The sequence below is a fragment of the Ipomoea triloba genome, chromosome 3, assembly GCF_003576645.1.
Source record: "Ipomoea triloba cultivar NCNSP0323 chromosome 3, ASM357664v1".
Lineage (NCBI taxonomy): Eukaryota > Viridiplantae > Streptophyta > Magnoliopsida > Solanales > Convolvulaceae > Ipomoea > Ipomoea triloba.
Window position 1 is genome coordinate 8,295,416 of NC_044918.1, and position 11,723 is coordinate 8,307,138.

Genomic DNA, 11,723 nt, shown 5'->3' on the forward strand with positions numbered 1-11,723 from the left:
TGGTCAAGTTGTTTTTCCAAAGTTTCTTCAAGCTTCAAAGCTTTAGGTTGTTGGTGTTCTACCTCAAAGCTTTTGTACTCATCATCAATTTTTTGGAAGTTAACTTCAACTAGATGATAAGAAGGTTTAGTTTCTTTGAAGTCAGGATAAAGGGAAGTGAAATCCAGTCTAAATTTTTTGGGGAATTCAGGAATGATTGTTTCAAAAGTTTCTGCCAAAGTTTCTGGGAGAATTCCAGAGAATTCATGAAGTGGTGAAACATTGGCTGAACTAATCAACCCATGCTTTAAAAGTGTAACAAAGCTAACTGGATAATCCTGAAATCTAAAAGCTTTAAACTCAGGAATAAGAAGTCTTGCCTTTCTGATAGCAAATTCTAATTTTCACAGACATTCAAAGTCTTCAAATTGTTGGTTTTCAGGGCAGTCTGAGAAAAGTAAAGAACAGGTTTTATAGGGATTATAATTGAAATCCCAGGAGACTGAGATTCCGGGAGTAGAAATGTTTGAATTAGCCAATTGGGCTAAACATTCCTGAAGTAAAGCAAAGGTTTTCAAAGAACATTCTCCAGGACAAACTGGAGTCTTGGTCAGTGAAGGTGAAGTAATGGATTTGAGAGAAGTAGCTGGAGTTGGGATCTTTCCAAGTGAAGGAATCTCCTTTTCCTTAAGTTTCGAAGAAGTTTTCATTACTTCAGAAAAAGTATTCTCAAGTTTCTTTTTGGGGGTTTGAGGTTCAAACCTCTGAAGTTTCATTGAGCTGGAAGCTCCAGTTTCCAAGTTTTTCAGAAGTTCTTGATCAGAGAACTGATCCAAGTGTTTTAGGTATTCTTTATACCTAAGTATCTGTTCAGAAACAACAAAGTCATTTCCAAACTTTTGAGTTAACATAGAAGTGGCCTCCTCAATATTGTAATATCCTTTATACAAAGGATTTCCAGATTTTGGATCTTTTTTAAGTTCCTCAAGTTCAGTGATCATTTCCTCCCAAGTCAAGTATAAACCAGCATTCTTACCAGTATAAAGTGCATAACAAGTAAATGGTTTCTTGGTCTTATGCCTTCCAGAGACCAAAAGTTGGATTAAGTAGTTTACGCAAGTAGCCTTCCTTCCGGAAGATTGGGCTATAGTTGACAAGCTCCAAATATTGTCAACTAAACATTGTTCTTCTTCAGTAAGTTTCTCACGAAGTGGAGTTTTGAACTGATTCCTTTCAGGAATAACAGCAAGTTCGTATCTGTCCACCTTAAAAGTTTTCTCCATAGTAAAGTCTAGAAAAGTTCTGCAAAACTTAAACAAATTGTTAAAATAATCTATGGAGGATCATAAAGTTTATAGTCTAAAATGTTTCTGGAAAGGATATCAGCAAGTCTATTATCCTTACCTTTAGTATGTTCCCATTTAATATGGAAACCTCTAGTTAGCACAAATTCTCTGAATTTGAGCCATCTGTTTGCAGTAAGTTTTCTTTCATTTTTAGTGTCAGCAAATTTTACTATGGACTCGCAATCTGTCCTTATAGTAAAAAATTTTCTTGAAAGTATAAAAAGTGCAAATTTTTCTAGGACATAAATAATAGCAAGTAATTCGTAATCCATGGAAGTTAAGTATCCTTTTTCCTTAAATACACCAGAAGTGTATCTGCAGAGTTTTTCAGTAGATTTAGGAGAGTATTCAGTTGGTTTTTTAATAAGTATTCCTCCCCATCCATCTTTACTTCCATCAGTCTGTACTATTAAGTAATCTGAATCTAATGGCAATGCCATAGGTTCAAGTTGTTGAATTTTTTCTTTTATTTGTTGGACGATTTTAATGTCTTGGTCATTAAAGTTTCTATATCCTTTAGTTTGTGATTTATTGTAAAGTAGTGTAGTGAGTTTTGCTAGATCTTTAAAATAAGGCATAGTATAGTTTACCAATCCTAGAAAAGATTGTAATTGCTTCAAGTTTTCAAGTTTATCTGGGAATTCAAGTATCTTCCTAGATATATGTGGTTGAAGTTTAATAGTACCTTCTCCTATCTCAGCCCTTAAAAAAGAAATATGGTTTTTGCAAAGTTCCATTTTCTTTTTTGAAACAATAAGTCCATATTTTTCAAAAATAGTAAATATAGTGTAAAGATGAGCTCTATGCTCTTCTTTAGTTTTTGAAAAAACAAGTATATCGTCTATATAGATACAAGTAAAGTCATAGCAATCCTTAAAAAAATCATCCATCATTCTTTGAAATTTTTGAGGAGCGTTTTAAAGTCTAAATGGCATTACTTTCCATTCAAAAAGTCCTAATGGACATGAAAAGGCTGTCCATTCTATACTCTCTGGATGCATCCTAATTTGCCAAAATCCAGATTTTAAGTCAAATTTTGAAAACCAGTTTCTATTTTGTATTTTGTTAATTAAAGTATCTTTGTCAGGGATACAATACCCATCTTCATAAGTATTATCATTAAGTCTTCTGTAGTCGAATACCATTCTGGATTGACCACGTTTCTTTTCTGCTTCTTTCTGGACTATAAAAGCAGGAGTTCTGTGCCTAGAAGTTGATCTTGTTATAATACCAAGTTTTAAAAGTTGGTCGATGTGCATTTTAAACTCATCTTGTTCCCAAGGTCCATATTTAAAGTTTTGGGATTTAATAGTTATATCTGGGTTAATAATTTCAAGTTTACATTCAGTTTTATTCTTTTCCCAGAATTTTACAGGATTTTCTCCTATAATTTCTATTTGTTCAAGTCTTTTAACCAAGTTTTCTAAGTCATTTTCTCTTAGTTCTTTTTTGAAGTTAGTAGTTTCTACTAAATGTAAGTTTAATTCAATTCCCCAAGATTCTCTAGATGTTCTGGAAAATCTTGTAATTCTTCAGTGTTTATACAGTTACAATCTTTATTGTTACTGCATTTACAAGAGTCTAGTATTTTAGTTTCAAAAATTTTAGCAGGGAAGTTTGAAATAATAGGAATTTGGAAACAATTCCTACTAATAGTTAAGTAGTCTTTGTTAATGGTCATTCAATTCCTACTAATAGTTAAGTAGTCTTTGTTAATGGTCATTTGGCCATTATTATAAATTAAGTAGTCTTTGTTAATGGTCATTTGGCCATTATTATAAAGTATGTAGTCTTTGTTAATGGTCATTTGGCCATTATTATAAAGTATAAAATCTAATCCCATAATTACAGGAACATTATGGTTTTTAAGTGTTCTTACCCAAAGTTTTGGCCAATAAAAAGATTCTGACCAAGTATTGCAGTTGGTTTGAAATTTGGCTTGTATATTTTTAAGTTGAGTATCTATAGATACTTGAGTACCATCAAATTGGGTAGATTTGACAGGAGTAACTTTAACAGTTTTTTGTTTAATTGTTTCTGGTAGGATTCCAGAATCAATCGTTGAAGATGTGGCTCCAGTATCAACCAGTATTGGAACAAGTAAATCTATACCATGTATTGAAAGTTTGGATGGAATAATTACTTGGGTTATCCTTGTATTATTACATACCAAAGGTATATTGGTGCTACAAGTTTTTTCAGTTTGAGTATTAATTATGTTTTGTTCTTCAGTAGTTATCTCAGTTATTTTGAGATCAGTTTCAGTTATTACTAGTTTTCTTTTTTCTAAGAGTTCAAGTATTTTTTCAAGTTTTTCTTCAATTTTAATCATTTTGTTTTCTAAAGTAGTTACTTGGTTTTCCAAAGTTTTTATCTTTAAGTTTTCCCATTGAGTATTATTAAGTNTTTATTTTTTGGTTTTCCCATTGAGTATTATTAAGTGTAGTACTATTTTCTGGAATAGGTATATTGAAGTTTTTTGTAATACAATTATTACAAATTTGTTTAAGACAAGTTTGGCATTTCCATCTTCTGTCGAAGGCTGGATACCATTTATAGATATGGCAACAAATGTTGTCACTACCTGACCTATGTTTCCAGGAATGTTTACATTCCATAGTTCCAATTATTTAGTCTATCTATGAGGATATTAAGTGAGTCTTCTTCTTCGGGAATTTCAACCTCTTTGGTTTCAAATCCTTCTAAAGAACATATACTCCAGATTTCTGAAGTATCTGAAATGTCTGATGTGATTTCAAGTATATCTTCGTTAATAGTGTTTACTAAGTTTGCTTCTTCATTAAATAAGTTATTTCTGTTTGGACAAACAGAGGATAAGTGTCCAGGTTTTTGACAAGCATAACAAGTTATTGTTTTCTTGTAGTTTTTGTTTGGATTGTACTTAGTAACATGTTTGTCTTTATTAAGATAAGGTTTTTTAGCAGTTGATTTTCTTATGTATTTTCTTTTGACATAGTTTCTTTTAGGTTTTGCAGGTTGTCTTCTGGGAGTTGGATCATCAGGGTGTCTCCCATATTGTTGTGGAGTGTAGATATTTTTACAAAAACCTACATTCTTTTGTTTCAAGTCTCTTTGGATTTGTATATAAGTACATCTAGTTTTAAGTTCACTAATAACATGTTGAATTCTAGTTCTCATGTTATCAAAGAGTTCTTCTTTAGGTATTAAGTTCCAAGAATCATGGATTTCTTTTCCTAAAGGTCCAGGTAATTTTGAAAAAAGTCTTTCTCCAAGGTTTTTAGAGAAATAGTTTCTAGAGGTGCAAGCTAGTGATAAAAAGTCTATTAAGAAATCTATAACCTTATGCCAATCATATAATTGGATTTGTTCTAGATCTCTCATGGCTTCAGCTTGTCTTATAGTTAAGCCAATGTTTGCTTCTCTTCCAGTGAGAAGTGTGTGTATTTGATAAGCAAAGTTGTGTATACTATTTCGTTGCATTGCTAGTTCTGCAAGCTTATCAGGAAATTTTAGTTTAAAGGCTTCCCATGCTGTTCTAGCAGTTCCGCCTAAATAGTTTTCATCTATTTTAATCATTTCTTCTCCGTCATTGACGTAAGGGTGTTTTGATTCAAAGTCTCTTATTATAAGTGCAGTCCATTGTTCAATATAGTTATCAAAAAGTTGTGGATGAACCCTAGTTATGTTAAGTATAGTTGGTTCATTACTAAGTATTTGTACTTCATGAGGCATTTGTTTTCCTAAAGTTCTTCTGTTCGGATTATTTTGGTCATAAATAGTTACAGCTCTTCTGGGAGGATGTCCCAAATTATAGCTCATTTGTTCAGGATTAGTTCTGGGATATGAAGTAGTGGGATGTGATGAAGCAGTTGCCTCGTTTTGTCTAGAGTTTATTGTTTCAATATCTGCAAAGTTTTTAACAGACATTGGTTCAGTTTCTGATTTTGTTTCCTCAACAAAATCTTTTTTGAATTGTCCAATATCCATAAGATATTGGTGAAGTATTTCTTTCTTTGCTGAATTTTGGTTTAGTTTTTCAATTATGTAAGTATCCATTTTATTTTCCAGTTCTTCATTAAGTAAGTTCATTAAGTGTTCACTGTGTTTAATCTTTTGTTGAATTTGTTCTTCTGTTAAATCCATTAGTTTTCTTCTTCTAGATCCTTTTGATCAGAAGCTTCATAGTTTCCAAATCTTAGACATAGAGGTCCATTTTTTCCCTCTGAGTAAGATGTTATTTCAGTGGGTTTTAAAGTTTCAGGTTTAGTTACAAAAGTTTCAATCTTCCATTCTTCTCCAGCTAAAAGAGAAGATGAGATTGGTTTCGGTCCAAAGAATTTTATCCCTTTGGACTCAATAGTTTTGACAATACTGTCAATTTTAATTTTGTATTTAGGACAGACTTGGGTAGATAATTTTCCAATGAAAATTATGTCTACTGACAAGTTTGCTCCTTGAAAGTTTCCGAATCCTTTAGTTTGGATTTGGAAAAGGAATTTGTGAATGTCTTTTAAAGCAATAGTGTAATCAGGAAGTAAATAATGTAATCCTACATTATTATTCATGTCTACCTCAATAGCTCCAATCATTTGAGCTTGAGTTGAGTCTTGAATTCTAGTGTCTAAAGCAGTTATGAGTACTTTAGCTCCGTACTCTTTTCTGATCAATCCTTTGATCACAACAGTTATCATTCCAAGATGAACGTAGTTCATCTTTTTAAGCTTAAGTTGCTTAATACTCTCTTCAGTCATTAAGCTAAAAGTTTCTGCTCTTCCGTCTGGAATTTCGAGCATTTCTGATCTATGAGTTTTGATTAAACTAGAGTCATTCTGCATGAATCCAGTTCTATACAAAGTAGAAGGTCTCAAAGTATTGATAAATTCATTTGCCATTACCTCAGTATCTCTGTCAATATTAACAATTTGTTCTATAATCTGAGTATTTCTACTCTGATTAGGTCTAAAAAGTCTTCCTACCCATGTGGAACTAGTAGTTTGATCTAAAGTTTTGGTTCTTGAAGAACTTGGTTCTTCAGAAATAGTTCTTGAGGTTCCAGTAAAGGGCCTCTTTTTTTATTTAGTTCTTCTTTATAATCTTTAAGATTGTATACTAAGAAGTTTGTTTGTTTCTTTTTTGTAAGTTGTCTAGTTTCTGTTGACACTTTAATTTGTGAAAACTTTTGGGAAAGTTGGTCTATTGTTTTGTTTAAATTATCAAACTCGTTTGGAGTTTGTTGTGGTTGTTTTCCTTTAAGTATTAAGTCTATTTTATCTATCATAGTATTTACTTGTAAAGTTAAGTTTTTTATTCTTTCTTCTATCTTATCAAAAGAAGTTTTTAAGTATTGGATACTGTTTTTTAAGTCTTCCATTAACAAGTAATAATAGAAATAATTTTTTCTACTCTTCTTACCATATAAGAATGGTAGTGGAATTCTAAGAAGTGTTCTTTATAGAAGTCATTTGTATAATCATCATAATCTTTTATGATAAAGTTGTATAGTTTTGCAAAGTTTCTATGGTGATACAGCTGTGATTTAAGTTCTTTGATTGCTTCGGGATAGCTTAAATTTAAGTGTTCTAGTTGTAGTTCTGCTATCATTTCTCTTAAACTCATGTTAACAGATAAGAGTTGACATAAGGCTTACTGAAATTTTATACATCCAGTTGTGGAAGTTATATTCATGTAAACAAGTATAGTAATAGTCATCATGTGGTATATCAGTAGTTATTTCTTTGTATTTTAAAGTTTGAGCTCTATGATGGTTAATAAGAAATTTTAATGTTTCCATTAACTCAAAGTAGTTTAAGTTTTCTAGTTGCAAAGCATCTACCATTTCTGTGTAAAGCATTTTAGTGTATTATTTTTGAAAGAAGATCTTCAATTTCTTTCACAGTTTCTTTTGCCTGAGTATAGTAAAACAAAGTTTGTGTATAATAAGGGTCTAATTCCTTGTTTGGAACGAAGTCAAAGTTTTTCAAAACTTGTTTATGCTGTTTTATTTGTGAAGTAAAATATTTGTGGTAAAGTTTCAAGTTTGATTTTCTTTCAAAAAAGTTCATTTGAGAGTTTCATCAATCTGTAAATTCAGTTATAAGACTTCTAATAGCTTTAATAGATCTTACCAAAGCCTTTTGGTAAGGATGTTGTCTAAAAGCAATTGGGTCTTGTAACTCAAGTTCAAGATTTCTAAGTTGTCTGTATAAATAATCAAGGTTTGCCTTGGCATGCTTGATATTTACAAGAAAAGTATTTCCGGAATATCTAGGAGTATTCATATCAAGTAGGAGTGATATGCTTTCATAACTTAATGAGTTATTTTTGCAAAAAGTTTTTCAAAGTGAGTTTTTTCTCTAAGTAAATGTTTGTAAGCATAATAACAGTGTCTATCGTAAAGGTTTTTCTTACTAAAGTTTGGATTTTCTTCAACAAGAGGTCTGTATATTTTAAGTTGTCTTATGACTTCTCTGTATTGTCTTTTCATGATAATAAAAGTATCAAAATAAGTATATTCCATTAGAGTATAGTCTCAGAAATCGTAAAAGCTCTGATACCAAGTAGGGGCTGAGAGGATCCTTTGGTTAGTAGGTTAGGGATGATAAGGTAAAAATAAAAAGAACAAATCTGATAATAAAGCAATAAAAGTAAGAACAAACATAAACTAAAAAGATCTAGATAAGTAATAAAACTCTTAGTTTACCAGCCTGTGATGCAAGAGAAGAGAAGAATCTTTAAACCAGAAGGTTTTCATAAAACTTAACTNATATATATATACACACACACATACATATATATATATGTATGTGTGTGTGTATATGTATATGTGTGTGTATATATATATATATATATATATATATATATACATACATACATACATACATACATACATACATACATACATATATATATATATATATACACATATACATACACACACACACATACATATATGTATATGTATATATACATATATATATACACATATATGTATGTATACACATATATGTATACATACATATATATGTATATACACACATATATATGTATATATACATATATGTGTATATATATGTGTGTGTGTATATGTGTATATGTATATATATATATATATATATACATATATATATATATATATGTATATATACATATATATGTATGTATGTATGTATGTATGTATGTATGTATGTATATACGTTTACACACTCAATGTTAAGAAATGCATCACTCAATGTTAAGAAATAGACCACACAAATATGCACTATTAGGTACACATCACCAAAAAACACACAACTACGTATGAAAAAATACACCACACAGTGTTAAGAAATGCACAATTAGAAACATGGGAGTTATGAGGTGTTTTTATGCATTTTCATTGTTGTGCATTTCTTAACAATGAGTGGTGTAAACCTCACCGACCGCACGGGAAGACGTGACCACATTTGAACAGATTTCTATATATATATAAATATATATAATGTGGTGCAATTATAAATCTGTTCAAATGTGGTTGCGCCTTCCGGTGCGGTCGGTGTGGTTTGCACCACTCAATGGTATAAAATACACCACCCAATGTTAGAAAACGAACCACAACGAAAATACACAAAAAGACCAAAAACACACCACACACCTAAAATAATGCACCATAACTCCCCTGCCCTAGTGGTGCATTTGCTAACATTGTGTGGTGTATATTTACATACCTAGTGGTATATTTTTTTGTGATGCGTACCTAATGATGCATAATTGTGTGGTGCATTTTCTAACATTGAGTGGTGTATATTTGAATACATAGTGGTGCGGCCGCACTGACCGCACGTTAAGGGGCGCCACACTTGATTATATATATAGGGTCATAATCAAGTGTGGCCGCCCCTTAACATGCGGTCAGTGAGGCCGCATCACTATGTATTCAAATATACACCAGTCAATGTTAGAAAATGCATATAAGTATGACATTTGTGCGTATACGTATCACTTTTTTCACATTGATCCGACCCGACCCATCTCACGGTGAGACGGTCTCACACAAGTTTTTACCGTTCTTTTTAAGTTTAATGGGTTCTAACTATTTAAATAAATGTCTTTAGCATATAAACATTTAGAACATGTGACTTACTTTGGAAGTGAAAAAGTTGTCATATTGGAAAAAAGAACGAACCTTTAATTCCTGAGTTTTGATTCAACTATTATACATTTGAGTTGTTCCTTATCTTTGCTATTTGATTGTAGTACTTTAAATTATCAAGTCTTTAAAATTGCATTGTATCAATTCCCTGTGGGTTCGACCCTTGCTTTTATACACTATTACTACAGTGATTCGTGCACTTGCAAGAATTAATTAAAATTGTCCATCATCTGGTCAGGCTTGACGTCAAGATTGATGGTGAAGACAATGCAATGATCTTGCTATGTTCTCTACCTCATTCTTTTGAATATCTGGTGACTACTCTTACATGCTGGAAAGACACTATGAAATACAATGAAATCTCTGTAGCCCTATTGGCTTATAATTCTGGGAAGAGAAACCTAGGTCTATGTCCAGAAATAGCAAGGAAATTCGGTGTTACAAGTGTAAGGAGATTGGACACATGAAAAGACACTATCCAATGTTGAAGAAGTTGGAGATTACGAACGTGGTACAAGAAGATAACTTAGATTATAGTGAAGGTGATGTTCTAGCAGTTACTAGTTAGTGACAAGATTGATAATTGTTTGGACTTGTTGGGTGTTTCTAGATGCTAGATGATAAGGTGGTGAGGGGCGTTGTAGTGTTGGGCAGCGCGGATACTAGGAGGGGTTGTGGACCTAGTATGGGCCGGTATGAGCTAGATGCGAAAGCTGGCTGAGGGGTGTTTTAGTGAGGATACTAAGAGGGGTTGTAGACCTAGTGTGGGCGGATTACTCGGGACGAAGCAGTTCGTGAACATGCATTGGGAAATGTTTGATGCTGCGTGGTGCATGTTGTTGGCCAGTGGCATTGCTGGTTAGTAGAGCATTGGGCAAGACACACGGGTTTAGTGTGACTGTGCAAGGGCGCTATTATATTGTGTGTGGGGCAACGTGGATACCAGGAGGGGATATGAACTTGGTATGGGCCGGATGTAGGAGGTCAGCTGAACGAGACAATTAGCATGAGTCGCGGCCAGTATGGCAAGTCGACAGTTGAAGGCAAATGGCTTGAGACGAAGCGTTCGTGAACATGCACTGGGAAACATTTAATGTTGCATGGTGCATGTTGATACAGCAAAATACGAATACCGAGTAAAACCGGAAAATACGATCTCTTATTGCCTCAAGGATCCAAACCCGGTTACAAGTCAAGTAAGGGCTCAAAGGGCTCGGCAGGTCGGCAGTGGGCTTCCCTACTGTCCGAGCTCTCTCTAAGTCTTAGTCTAGAAACAGCCAAAAGATCCTCTCTGTCCTCATAAATGCGTTATTTATAAGGGAGTAAAGCGCGGTTACCGGGCCTCCGGCATGACGGGAACGTGGCGCGCATGCGCCCGCCTCACTCTACGCCCAAGCGGGAAGGAGTACGTGGTAGTCATTGGCATGCCGCGTCGTGGGCCCATCGGGAGTACTGTTCGGCCTGTGACAGCCGATCTCACCGCGGCCTCCCGACCAGCCGATCGCCCGACCGTACATCCCCCGACCGGGTCCGGAGTGTATCCGACCGGTCCTGGAGTATATTCACTATCACATGTAGTTGGCCAATTATGATGAGCATGGTTGTTCCGACCCATGTGTCTATGTGAGTTTAGTTTTTCCTCCTAAAAGGCATATTCGCCAAGGTGGAGATTTGTTGAGTTGTCTTTTCTCCTAAAACCATATTCACCAATGTGGAGATTGTTGAGTTTGTATCACATAGGAATATGATTTAGGAATATGATGAGTCTGTCTCATATAAGGAATAAGAGTGGAGCGGATTGAGTTAGTCCCAGATTAGATGCCTATAAATACATTGCCTGTATCCCTAAGTGTTGAATCATCACCATCGTCACAATCACAATAAATAAAAGAATAGTTAACTCTTGTGAACGTAAGCACATTGCTGAACCACATAAATCTTATCTTCTTTACTTTCTGTTATTATTATTGTTTGTTGTTCTTGTTAATCACAATCACTGTTTCAAAAATAGGCCTCACCCCGAGGACGAGGCGAATTGCTCCCTAGGCGGCCGCCTAGCGCCTAACACGGCCGACTGGGCCGAGTTAGTGGCCGACTCGGTCGAATATGGCCGAGTTAACTCGCCCAACTTGACAGAGTTAGCCGAGTTAACTCGGACGAGTCGGCCTTGTTAATTTTTTAATTTTATACAAGAGAAGTAAAAGATATTTTATACATACATACATACATACATATATATATATATATATATATATATATATATATATATATATATATATATATATATA

At 33.7% G+C, this 11,723-nt stretch overlaps 1 long non-coding RNA gene across 1 annotated transcript; it reads left to right on the forward strand.

Annotated features, from left to right (window-relative positions):
• The first annotated feature begins 3,197 nt into the window (after positions 1-3,197).
• Positions 3,198-4,480, forward strand: LOC116011685. The gene is made up of 2 exons (XR_004097078.1): positions 3,198-3,500; positions 4,322-4,480. It is a non-coding gene; the product is annotated as an uncharacterized LOC116011685 (long non-coding RNA).
• The last annotated feature ends 7,243 nt before the right edge of the window (positions 4,481-11,723 follow it).